We start from the raw sequence: 13,052 nt of genomic DNA on the forward strand, positions 1-13,052 counted from the left end.
GGTGCTTGTAGGAAGTGAAGTTTCTTGTTTAGACTCCTAGCACTGAGCAGTGACACTTAGCTTTTCTTGGTTTTGACTTGCTATGTCGGGAGTACTTTCAGTTTGACATTGCCTAAAAGAGGCACTATGGGGGAATGACAATGTTTTAGCTAACATTTGAAAACCTAGTGGGGAGAGGTGTAGACCTTCCCTGACAAAGCAGCATGATCTGTTGACCATCTTCTTCCATGCTGACAAATATTGCACCTCCTTTAGAAGGACAGTAGAAAAGACAGTTATTAATGTCTGTTATCTTCTGTTTGTATTATGGCATCATCCTTGGAGAAGGTAAAATGTTGCTCAGTGCTAGGCTCATACCAGCCTGGGACACATATTTAAGAGGTCCATGATGTTTATCTTTATATAGTCTAGGCAGGTATGTCTCAGGTCATTTATACCCACATGGATAATGACTGAGTCACACTGGTACTTTTGGTCCAATGACCTGAGTGCATGTGTAATGTGGCTGATCCTGGTCCCTAATAAGCAACTGACCATGAGTTCCTCCTTACTCACCCTGGTGAGAGGGCCATCAGTGTGTCGCACAATGACCAGAATGCTGGATTGTGTCTTAGCTTGCCTGATGGGCTTAGAAGTAGAGGCTCCATGAGCTGTGGATGTATGTGCTGCTGTGGGTGCTATTTTGAAAGAGTACATTTGGAGCTGCTGAAGGTATTTGTTATGTGTACTTCATCTAGGAGGTCTTTGGGGTTTAGGAAGGTTACATTTAAGTGCCTCAGCATATGTGGGTTTATGTGTCTGCTTTGAGCTGTGTGTGATGGGTGCAGTGTGTGTATTACTGACAACATGATTAATATTAGTAGTGCTTTTATGTGAGAGCTTTGCCTTTAGTGACATTATGTAAATACATCTCTCACATACCATATCAGGTTGTTTGAGAATTAGCTGGTTGTCAGTAAACAAAAGGCAGTTACTACATTGCCTCAGGATGGCCATATCCACCAAGATGGTAACAGAAATAGTGTAAAATGTTCATATCCATGGCAACAGGCTCTTTTATATTGATTAGATGGTTGTGGTGAGAATATAAAGTAATGTCAGGAGTATCTAGTTTGCAGCTCTAGTAAATACCTATTAACCTATGAACTTATATATTGTTTTATGGACTGTAACTATGTAATCCACTGATTTTATCTGTGCATTATAAACATCATATCTTGATAGAAAGCTCTCTGTACACTTATGATTTTTGGCCAGTTTATTAATTGTGCTTTCTCCAGAGGGTTGATATAAAATGATTTACCCTTACCACCCTCCCAAAGTGTAATGCACAAAAGTGACTTTAACACCCATCTACTTTTTGTCGACATCTGCTGTAAATCATCAAAAGCAGCACCCTTTTTCACATTTTTCTACACAGGGTCAGGGTGTCTCACCAACTGTCACCACCTGTCATAATTCAGTGACAGTCTCCTATCTTCTGACTGTTGCAGGTCTTCTGTCATGCAGTCCCTCCGTCTCTTTTCAGGACATCCTTGTTTAGTCTTGCTTTCTTCCTGCATCTCTCAAATTTTCTTCACCAGATCGTCTTCTACTTTCCTGCACATATGCCTGAACCACATTATCTGATTATCTGTATCTTTGATACTCTCTGCAATTGGAGCTACTTTAGTTTCTGCTCTGAGGTCCTCATTTCTTCATCTGTCCCATAGTGTGCATCCTACCACCAGTATCAGGCACTTTATATTCTTTACCTCTAGCTTCCTCGACTGCTCTGCCAACATTGCACAGGTTTCTGTACCATAGTGGATGGAGGAACTCGCGGTAGTGGTGCTGCTGTAGGGTTGTCGCCTCACAGTAAGACGCTGTCCGGTTCGATTCTCAGCTAGAGCGTCTTCTGCATGTAGACATGCGTGAATGGGCGTACCTTTGTTGAAAGTTGTGCGTCAGGCCTGGCAAGCCGGTACATAAAAATCAACTGCCAATCATTAGCGGACCGGAGTTCCGCTGTGGTGACCCCTAACCGGGAAAAGCCGAAAGACACAAACAAACAAACAGTAGTACTGGATGAACCCCTGTCTTATACTCTTCAGCTACCTTAGCATTCTTCTGTCACACCCTACCCTGACACTTTGTGCCAGTTAGCTGCAGCCCTCTCAGTCTAACTTTGACCTCCTCTTTCAGACTTCCCGTCTCCTCAATAGCCCTCCCAGATACCTGAAACTTTTAACCTGTTCCATTATTTTCCCTTCTATAGCTTCTTCTGATTTCCCTCATTTGTTGCAGTGACAGCTCTCTTCTCTGTACTCATTTCAAAGCTTGTGCATTTAGTTTTGCATCACATTCCTCTATCATTTCCTGATGTCCTCTCTTACATTCCCTGATTCTGCCATTTGAAAAGGCTTGTGAAGTTGATGTTTATGCTTTGGTCAAGACTTACAAGCAGTCATTTTGCCATAATTTGTCATATGAAGAAAAAGATTTGTTACAAAATCTTAGGGAAAATAGGACAATCCAGTTAATGAAAATGGACAATGGAGATGGTACTGTTTTGTTTGATAGTATTACTTATTCTTCCACTATGTTTACTTTATTGCAGGATACTCCTACATATTATTCTGTTTCTGAAAATGAAATTAACATTGCAGATTGGAAAATATAACATAAATATAATAATGGAAGACTGTTTTTTGCAACATGTAGTTAAGAAGGAATAATTTGATTTTTTAACAACTCCACTCCCTGGATTCCTAGAATTTTTGGGATCTTGAAGGTCCATAAGGATATTATTCACCCCCCTTTTAGACCTATTGTTTTGGCTTAGAATTCCAAAATGCAGCCCTTGGCAGCATTTGTGGACAGAACTTTAAATCCTGCCTGCAATTGTATTCCCCTTATTTTACGGGATTCTTGGGACTTTTTGAGTAGAATGCATGATGGTCTTTGGGATTCTGATTTAATATTTTTGACTGTCAATGAGGTGGATTTTTTCACCTGCATACCCCAAACTGTAAGAGTGGAGTATTTTTGTGCTATGATTGTTAAGCTGGATTTTTTAACCAGTGGAGAGGTTGGTTTGGTGATGGATTTTATGGCCATCATTTTAGAAAATAATTGTATTTATTTTAAGGGAAAATTGTAAACAAATCTAGGGAGTAGGTATGGGGCAGCTTGTATCCCCATTTTTTCTAATCTTGCCATGAAATCTGGGGAAGACAGGTTTATTTTTCATCACAGTTCGTACCTCTTGTATTGTAAATTATACTTGCATTTTTTTGGACAAAATTTATTTTTATGCAGTGGTCCTGAGCAGGAAATTACAAATTTCATCAATTATATGAACAATACCAGATATTTTTAAAGTTTACATACACTCTTACCTGGAAAGTTATTCATTATTTGGATGTTATGATTTCCAAGGAGAATGGTGGTGTCTCTTCCTCCTTGTACAGGAAATCGACATTTAGTCATTCTTATCTTAACTTTAAAAGTGCTCATTCCTGCCATCAAAAAATAAGTCACATTAAAGGACAAGCTATAAGACTATCCCGTATGATTTCCAATTAATTGACTTTTTTGGTAGAACTTAGTATTCTTAAGGACACGCTGTTGGAGAGAGGATACCCAAATCAAATTAGTCAATATTATATTTGAGTATGTCATTGAACACAGATAATCATGGTATTACCCCATTTTAGGTAAATCTAATGAGGGTGTCAACAATGTATTTAAATCCACTATGCTTAAAAAGTGTCATACTACTGCTATGTTATTGGCACATAAATGCCAACAAGATTAGAGGTTATTAACTCTAACTGGAAAATTTTTAGACAGAATGACAACATTTACAAGTTAGGAGAGAGACCCCAGTTTATGTTTGAGTTAACTAATAATTTAAAAAAAATTTTTGAATATGAAGGAAGGAATAAGGTTGCCAGTAAATTTAAAACTGGCACTCAAAAATGTGGTGCATGTAGTCAATGTAATTTTATCAGTGAGACTGAGTTTTGTATTTTAGACAATTATTCCAATAGTAGTTGTTTTTCAATATGGTAAACTGTTCTACTAAAGCTGTAGTATATTTAGCTAAATGCTTGACATGTCCCAGTTTTTATGAGTGCAAAACCAATCTCCCCCTCAGGAAAAGTATTTATAAACATTTGTATGACATTAATAAAACTATTGCTAAGAACAATTTAATTTGATATTCATTGGTCTGCAATGATTTTAGGAACTTTGTGTTTGGTATGTTAGAAATTGTCGCCCCTGATTCTAGAGGGAGCACTTGGGAAAATTGTTTAGGATACAAGGAGCTAAAGTGGCCATTCCAGTTAAATGCTCACAGCCCCCCTGGGATTAACAGGACTGTGTCTGTAAACTTTGTTGAAAATGAGAGCAGCTAAACTTTGAGAAAGTATTAATTTGATATATTATTTAATTAATGTATTCAATTTTTTTTAATTAAATGTGATTTTTATAATACAGTATGACTGTTCTTAAGTTGCATATATTTTATCATTTCATTATCTGCCTGGGGTGTCGCTCATCCCTCTCTAACACAGATGACAAGCAGGCGGGGTATTTCGTTTAGATGCTTTAATACATAGAAACACATCAGGATGGCTAGCTGCATCATAAAATATAAACAAACTGGTTAACAGACAGACCATACTATAATACAACCAGCAAGTGTGTGTGTGGGGGGGAGTAAAAGTGTAAAAGTAGGTACACTATATAAAATAAGATAAAAAAAAACAAAAACAGAAGCACAGAAGTCCACATCACTAGGATGGCCTTAAGATCCACAACAGGCCCCAGCATGCCTTTGGGGGGGTAGGAGGATTCTAGTAAACCCAGAGTGGACATGGGTCACTGGGGGCCAGATCTGTATCAATAAGATCCAAGATGAACAAAAATAAAAGTGTGATGCCCTTTAAAAGAGGGTGTAAAGACACATCATTACAGTAGACATATATTTTGTTAACTAACCAACAAAAAAAACAATAAAGTAGGAAAAATGAAAAGCACAAACTAGCAACTGACAGTCAGACTGCATTATGTGGAGAAACATTCATTTCAGACTCAGAGAAAACACAAGTAAAGGGAAGACATCCCTGATCAGTATCAGCAAGAAACTACGATCCCTCATAAAATTGTCCAAGGCGAGCTTTGAAAGAAAACTTGCCCAGGACTCCAAAGATAACCACAAGGCATTTTTTAGCTATGTCAAGAATCTAAGTGGCAATGTTCAGATCTGCTCAGAGTTGGTGCAGAATGGCACAAAATACACTGAACTGACCGATATTGACAACATCCTGGCAGACAGGCTCAGTGCAAACTTCACCCCCCCCCACCCCCAAAAAGGCCCATAACCATACCAGAAGAATGTAGAGCCACTGAACTCACAGACACTCAGGTTAAAATAGCCCTCTCCAAAGCCAAAAACACAGCATCAGTGGGACCGGACGGTGTCCCAGGCTGCATCCTACAAGAGCTCAAAGACGAATTAACCCCTCACCTAAACACACTGTTCAAACTCAGCCTCTCCACAGATTACATACCCATAGAGTGGTGCACAGCAACAGTTATTCCACTCTACAAAGGTGGAGCCACAACAGACCCCGGGAACTATCGCCCTATAAGCCTGACTAGCTTGGTCTGCAAGGCTATGGAACTCATTAACAGAGACATTGGGAACCTCCAAACACTGGACCCTACCCAGTTCGGCTTTGTTAAAGGCAGATCATGCCTCCTTAACCTGGTGGACTTCTTTGAGAAAGTTACCAAGGCTATAGACGAGGGAAAGGTGGTACACACAGCCTACCTAGACCTTGCAAAGGCCTTCAACACCATTCCCCATTCTGGTATTATAGACAAGCTCACCAGCCTGAACATAAACCCCTATGTCACAAGATGGGTTGCCAATTGGCTCATGGACAGAACCCACATGGTGAGAGTTGCGGGAGCTAGGTCTGACTCTAAAGCAGTTACAAGTGGCATTCCCCTGGGCTCAGTTCTAGGACCCCTCCTGTTTGGCATATACTTCTCAGAGGTACAGACAAGCACAGGAGGACTATGGCTGACCAAGTTTGCAGATGACTGCAAACTAGGGGCTATAACTGACTCACCGGCTGACACAGACATCCTCCAAAAGGATCTCACTGAAATGGATACCTGGTGTCAAAATCATGGCATCAAGCTAAATGCCAAAAAGTGCATAGTTATTCTCTTTGGAAATAATAAAGTACCCACAAGCTACCACATAGGTGGTAGTCCCCTAAATACGGAAAACATAATAAGGGATCTGGGGACCCAAGTAGATAGTAATCTCTCCTTTGATAATCACATTGCCAAAGTGGCTAGAAAATCCTTCTATGTGGCCCACCTAATCACAAAAGGGTTTGCATCCAGTTCAAAAGAGGTCATTGTGCCCCTCTACTTATCACTCATCAGACCCATCATAGAGTACAATGCACCATTTGAGATGTACCTTACAAGACACCTGCAACAGCTGTAAAGACCACAAAAGTACCTCACCAAGAGGATCGCTGGACTCAAACAGATGCCTTATGCAACTTGACTGAAAAACTCTAGCTGTACTCGGTTGCATACCGCCTTCTCAGAGGTGATCTCTGCCTGACATATAAGGCCATGTCCAACCCAGATTTGATAGACATGCTCCACCTACAGAAAACCTTATCCCCTCGAGCCACATGCTCTAGGGATCTAAACCTCACCACAACAATAAATAAGACATGCTGGAGGGATAGATTCCTGTCCCAGGGACTTCCCATGCTTTGGAACAAGATTCCAATCTACATTAGGCAGAGCTCCTCACTAGCACTCTTCAAGAGAAACCTTGACGAGTGGATGGGAAACAGAAAGTTTACCCTGGAGATCACTTCAGTGGCTCTGCTGGACAGAGGCACAGGGAACTAATCTAGGGGCGGCAAAAGCCAACACATTCTGGCTAGGCTTATAAATGCCTTCAGGCAGATAGCCTAGTACCTACCTATGAACTTATGAACAGTGGATCAAATGATTATACTGTGATCCAGAAAATCTATTTCACAAAGGTAAATGAAAGGTGTGCCAGGTGCATCGCTCTCTTTTCTACAATGCACAAGGAACCCTTGAAATTAATCATATCCAGGCAAGGTCACTGTGACTGAGTTCCTTGGTTTCTGGCAACCTTGGTCATATGCCAAACATAAAGGACATTCTGAAGTCAGGCAATAAAATGATGAGGTAGAATTCATAAAGAATAAAAAAAAAAAACAAGTATTTTCCGTGGTATCCCCAAAGTCTCAAAACAACCCACTAAACAAGTATAGTGGGTCCAAAAACAAAACAGTGTAAGAAACTTCTCTGTGTGGAAAATGTTCAGTCCATATATCTCTAGTTAATCACTGTATATTAATCAGATCAGAAAATAGTAGTAGAAGTAGCGAACTTAAACTCTTCTTAAATAAAAAAACAATAATAAAAAAATATATAAAATTGTACAGAATTACTAAATATTAGAAAGTAATCCAAGCAAGACAGGCAGTCTGTTTCCAGTTGAAAATCCTTTATTAAGTACACAGACAAGCGATCCAAGTAAAACAAAATAAAACAAAACTAGAGTAATTCATAAAGAATTAAAATAATACATAAATCTGAATAAACTCATTCGATGTCACAGGAAGTGGAGTAGCTATGGCAAGCACAAGCACATACACACACACACACACACACACACACACACACACACACACAAACACACACACACACACACACACACACACACACACACACACACACACACACACACACACACACACACACACACACACACACACACACACACACAAAGATATGTATCAGAAAATAAGATACAAGCATCTATGTATATCTACATGATGCAGCCTAAACTGACAGCACAAGAAGGGTGTGACTAAAGAACATTGAGCGAAAGTACATAAATGAGGAAGTTATCAATCTGTGCAAGATTTGTGAGCATTATAAATAATGACACAGAGTACTATGCTGAAAGAAAGGCAATTTTAAACTTCATCATACAGAGGGAGAAGAAGTAAAACATGGATGGAGCAGCTTGATTGCATTCCAATCTGATAATGCCAGATGCAGGTCTGTTGGCTAGATGTTCTGTGTGCTCAGCCAGGCCATGAAGGCACTGATAATTCATTGCACAATACAACCTCAGCATGCTGAGTGATAAAACTCCTTGTCTGATAAAAGGTAGTTAGGACAATTCTGTACACCATCTGTGACATTATCGTTGTGAAATCTACATGAATCCTGGGATAGTCCAACTCACTGGCCACTAAAGGTGGTGCTGCTCACTGCATCCTAGTCATAATTACATTTCAGCAGCCTATCGGCAACATTCTAGGCAAATTGTAGTCATCTGTGCACAGAGAGTGGACAGAGTCCTTACTTGTCTGCTACAGCACATAGGAGAATACATAATACTCCCTGCTGTTATTCCCTAAGAATGGCAAACTTTCATTCAAGCATTTCACAGGGGTATCAGTTTTGCTGATGGTACCCACATAAATTTGCATGCTCCTGGAAGCAGTAAGGGTATAACCTATATAAATCATAAGGGCTTCTACTACCTAAGCTGCCAGTGGGCTGCAGCGCAGGGGGCATAATATGCAACATGTCTTACAGGCATCCAGGCAACTCCTATGGAATTTGTATATTTTTTACTTTTTTATTGACATTTGATTACCGGGAAAGTCTGACTGGGTAGGTGCCCATTTTCAGCAGAGGCCTGAGGAAAAAACAGTAGTCACTTTGGGGGATCCATGAAGGGATAGGTCCCACAGTTCCATAACTCAGTTAAGTATAAGTACCAGAAAGCAAACTGTTTACAACTAGGAAAACCACGTCAATAGTCAGCACATAAAACTAACCAGTACACACTTTATATAACAGGTGATGCTGTTTATACACTGCAGCTTGACTGACAGAGCCTTATCCAATGTTCCTAAAAGTTTGTTGAGGAGAAATACAACTGGACTCACAGCAGACACAAAGCACATGCTGTAGTGGAGTACATCTGGCATTAAGGCACATGCCAGTAATCCTAGCAGTCCAGGAGGTGGAGGTTGTTGGATCAAGTGAAACTAAGGACAAACAGGTGACAGACCTAGCAGTGTGAGCAGATAATTACTAATTAACATTTAATGTAATCTAGCCTTCTGATGGAGCTAATCAAGTTCCTGGATATTTCAGAGGGTGCACTCCACTACATAACAGAGGAGGCTACATTAATGTTCCTGCCTTGTGTCATGCTATACAGCCTGTGACTGCAGTGAAGGTTGGCAGCTGGACAGCACATGGCAGGGCACCCATGATGAAAAAGAATAGTATGTTGAGAAAGCACCACCTCTGTGTGTCTCATACAAAATGCACATCATATTAATGCTTGCTTGTTTAGATGCCATGGTGGTATGGCGGTAGCATTGTTACCTCACAGCAAGAGGTTCTCCCGTTCGATTCTCGGCTTGGCTTGGGAGTGCCTTCTGTGTGGAGTCTGCATATCCTCCCCGCAGGTGGGTAGCATTTGAAAGACATGCATGCGTAAATGGGCATGCCTTCGTTGAAGATTGGGCGTTGAGCTGGCCCCTCGGCGTTTCGTAAAAATCTACTGCCAGTCATTAGCAGACTGGAGTTCCGCTGTGGCAACCCCTTACCGGGAAAAAGCCAAAAGACAAACAACAACAACATTAATGCTTGCTTGTTTGTCTAACTTACTGCTTATTTTTGATAATTTTCTTTTTTATATACAATGGATGGCCACTAGTGTGATGCATATAACCATTTACAGAGGTGGGATTTTTAAATATCCCTGATGCAAATGTCTTTCCATTTTTGTCAAAGCCTACTTCAGCATCCCAAAATCTCACATTTAATCACTGTGCATAGCTGTAAAAATAATGCAGTTTGTACTAGAATTCAAATCATCCATAAAATGAGCTACAGCTACTGCCCTACCTTTCCAGAGAGAAAAAGGCCATTAGTAGATCTAAACTTAACATAAAATAAAATGGATTTAAAGGATTCCTTTTGTATTGTATCGATCCCACCTATTCATTTAACACAAGGCTGACAAAGGAGGGGGCTATATACAGTATTCCTCATCGCTATGCCTTTAACTTGTTGGTACAGTTTGTTGCTGACTTCTGTAGAGGAGTTTTTTATATATTTCACTCTGACCTTGCATCGCCTCAAGCTGTTTTCTCTGGCATCAGCACTCAGTCATCCCTGAATCCCCTAATTACTCCTTGCCAGGTACCCCAGATATGACCATTCACTGGGTAGACCCCCTGACTTCTTGGAAAGTACTCATTGCTTAAGACTGGGGAGTGAGGGATCTGATGGGAAGTGACAAGTGCTGACTCTGGGAGCCATCTTTCTCATGGTGGCTAGTCAATGTCCCTAGCTGTGGAAAAGGCTAGTGCAATGATGGCAAGACATTATCATTTTCCTCTTTTGTTAGCTTGAGATGTCCTGCAAAGCTTGCAGTTATCACCTGAGGTCACACAGGCATTAGGTTCCCCTCACCCTGCCCCAAGATAGGACAGCATGCCACTGACTGCTTCATCCTATCTCCCTCTGGCATCTGTATGATGACATGAATCTGTTCTTCATCTCAGTTTGCCAGTGGCACAAATAGACACCCTGACTCTGAGCCAGTGAGTGGCACTGCAGAGGATATTTTTTTTACCAAGGCTTGTGCATAGGTTCATAGGTTTATAGGTGTATACCAGGTTAATGACCACTAGAGCCTTTAAAAGCCTAGCCGCAACCAAAATGTGACCCACAAATTTTATTTATGTTTGATTTATAGGGGCTGATTTACTGACTGCATCTGGCCATCAGAGAAATAGGAGCCAGACCGGGGTGAATTTCCAATTACCCATTCATTGGTCCAAGTTTAGATTAAATAGAAATAGGGAGGAACTGTTTCACATTGATGGGGAGCCTGTTCCAGAGAATGGGAATTCTCTGGGAAACATCTATCTCTCCAACATATCCTATTTATGTTGGAAGTAAACTTGGTCTTTTAATCTAGTAGTTATGATGATGTCTGTTTTGTGGATGTCCAGGGATGCCTTTTATGCCAGGCAAAGATCACATCTCAGAAGTCTGTATGATACTAAGTAAAGAAACATGACTTTCAGGGAATCAGCCTTGGACTCTATGTTTACTCCCTGTATTATTTTTGTAAGGAACCTTTGTAGACATTCCATTTGCTGCATATATCTGGTTGGGTACATACCAAAAAGGGCATTATTATCTATGATGGGCCTGATGGGAGCTAAGTACAGTGGTAAGATGACATCTCTGCACCTAGATGCCATGCCCTTGTTTATAAGTTGAGCAACATAGAAGGGTATTCTTGCTATCTTGGATACATGTTGGTCAAAGGCTAGATTACTATCTACATGAGATTTCAGAGTCCTGACTAGTGAATCAAATTTTAAGGGTGTTTTATTGATGATGCAGTTACCTGTGGTGCCAGACTTCCCAAAAGGTACTATAATACATTTCTTGGTATCGAGTTTTAAGCTGTGGCTTTGGCACCAAACATTTGTATGTATTAGACTTTTCTAAAATGTGTTCTTATCTTGGGGGGAATTCAATGACTGCTCCCAGTTTGCAATCCTCTGTCAGCTTGATTAGCCAGAGGCCCTTGACATTGGCTTTGACATCCAAGAAGTAGATGCCAAAAAAAGAGTGGGCCTAGCATAGACCCATGGGGGACTCAATTGGTGACTGGTCTCTTTGTGGAGGTGGTCTCATTAACTTTAACCTCCTGGGTCCTATCAGTGAGCCAGCTAGCTATCCAGCATGTTATAAAGGGGTTTATACTTAGTTCTGTAAGTTTGTTGACAATGCCCAAGTAGGGTATTGTATCAAATGCCTTTGCCAGATCTAGGTAGACAGTATGCACAGTCTTCCCCTCATCCATTGCCTTAGTGATCATTTCAAACAATTCCACCAAATTCAGCAAGCATGACCTTCCTTTGACAGTCAAACTGGGATGGATCCAGTGTCTGGAGGTCTTGTATGTCCTTGTTGATAATTTCCATGACAATTCTTTCCATGGCTTTGCAAATAAGACTAGTCAGACTAATGGGTCTGTAGTTTCCAGGATCTATTAAAAGTCCTCCCTTATGATGGGGATGACAAATTGTATAAATTGTTTATGGAGAGGGAAATTGAAGTTGACTTTATAATAGATATGTTCGATGAAGTAACAACTAAAATATCTTTCAAATATATACATATTTTAGGGACTAATCATTCCCTGGCCCAGACAGAGGGGCATAATTTCACAGGCAAGGGAGATTTTCATTTAGCTTTCACAATGGCATTTATTGTTGATGTTCATTATATTAGACAGATCATAGAAGGAAACTGGAAGATTCTCCATGGCCATCATGACATTATATGTAAAGTGGATGAAGTCTTGTGGTTCACTAACAAAACAAAATCACAACTTGAAAAATATTTTGGAACATGAGAATTTTATTGATAAGCCACTTAATGCTAACAGAGCCAAGAGCACCTTCCAGTCTGGCTTCTGTTGACAGTGTCAGTCTATCAGTAATGGTTCAGTTTTGATTCTAAGTCATACCAATGTGCCTGTGGGAGTTAATGTTGTGTCTTTCAGCTTATCCTGGTTAAGGGTCGCCACAGCGGAACTCTGGTCCGCTAATGTTTGGTAGTGGATTTTTACATGCCCAGTTACCAGCCCTGATGCACAACCTTCAACGAAGGCACGCCCATTCACGCATGCCTCCACACAGAAGACGCTCTAGCTGAGAATCGAATGTGACAACGTCTTGCTGTGAGGCGACAATGAGAGGTTTAAATGCAGTAGTAAGGCTGTTTTGTACACATTCATATGTTTCATTTCTGACAGCTTCTACAGCAGTAAAATAACAAGGAAGCTGTCAAAAAGAATTTGTGAACATTTGTAAGCAGTACATACTAAGAATTCTCTTAAGGTCTTATTCAAACATTCTTGTATT

Source organism: Protopterus annectens, chromosome 7.part1 (assembly GCF_019279795.1).
Source record: "Protopterus annectens isolate FY-2018-M chromosome 7.part1, PAN1.0, whole genome shotgun sequence".
Taxonomy (NCBI): Eukaryota; Metazoa; Chordata; order Ceratodontiformes; family Protopteridae; genus Protopterus; species Protopterus annectens.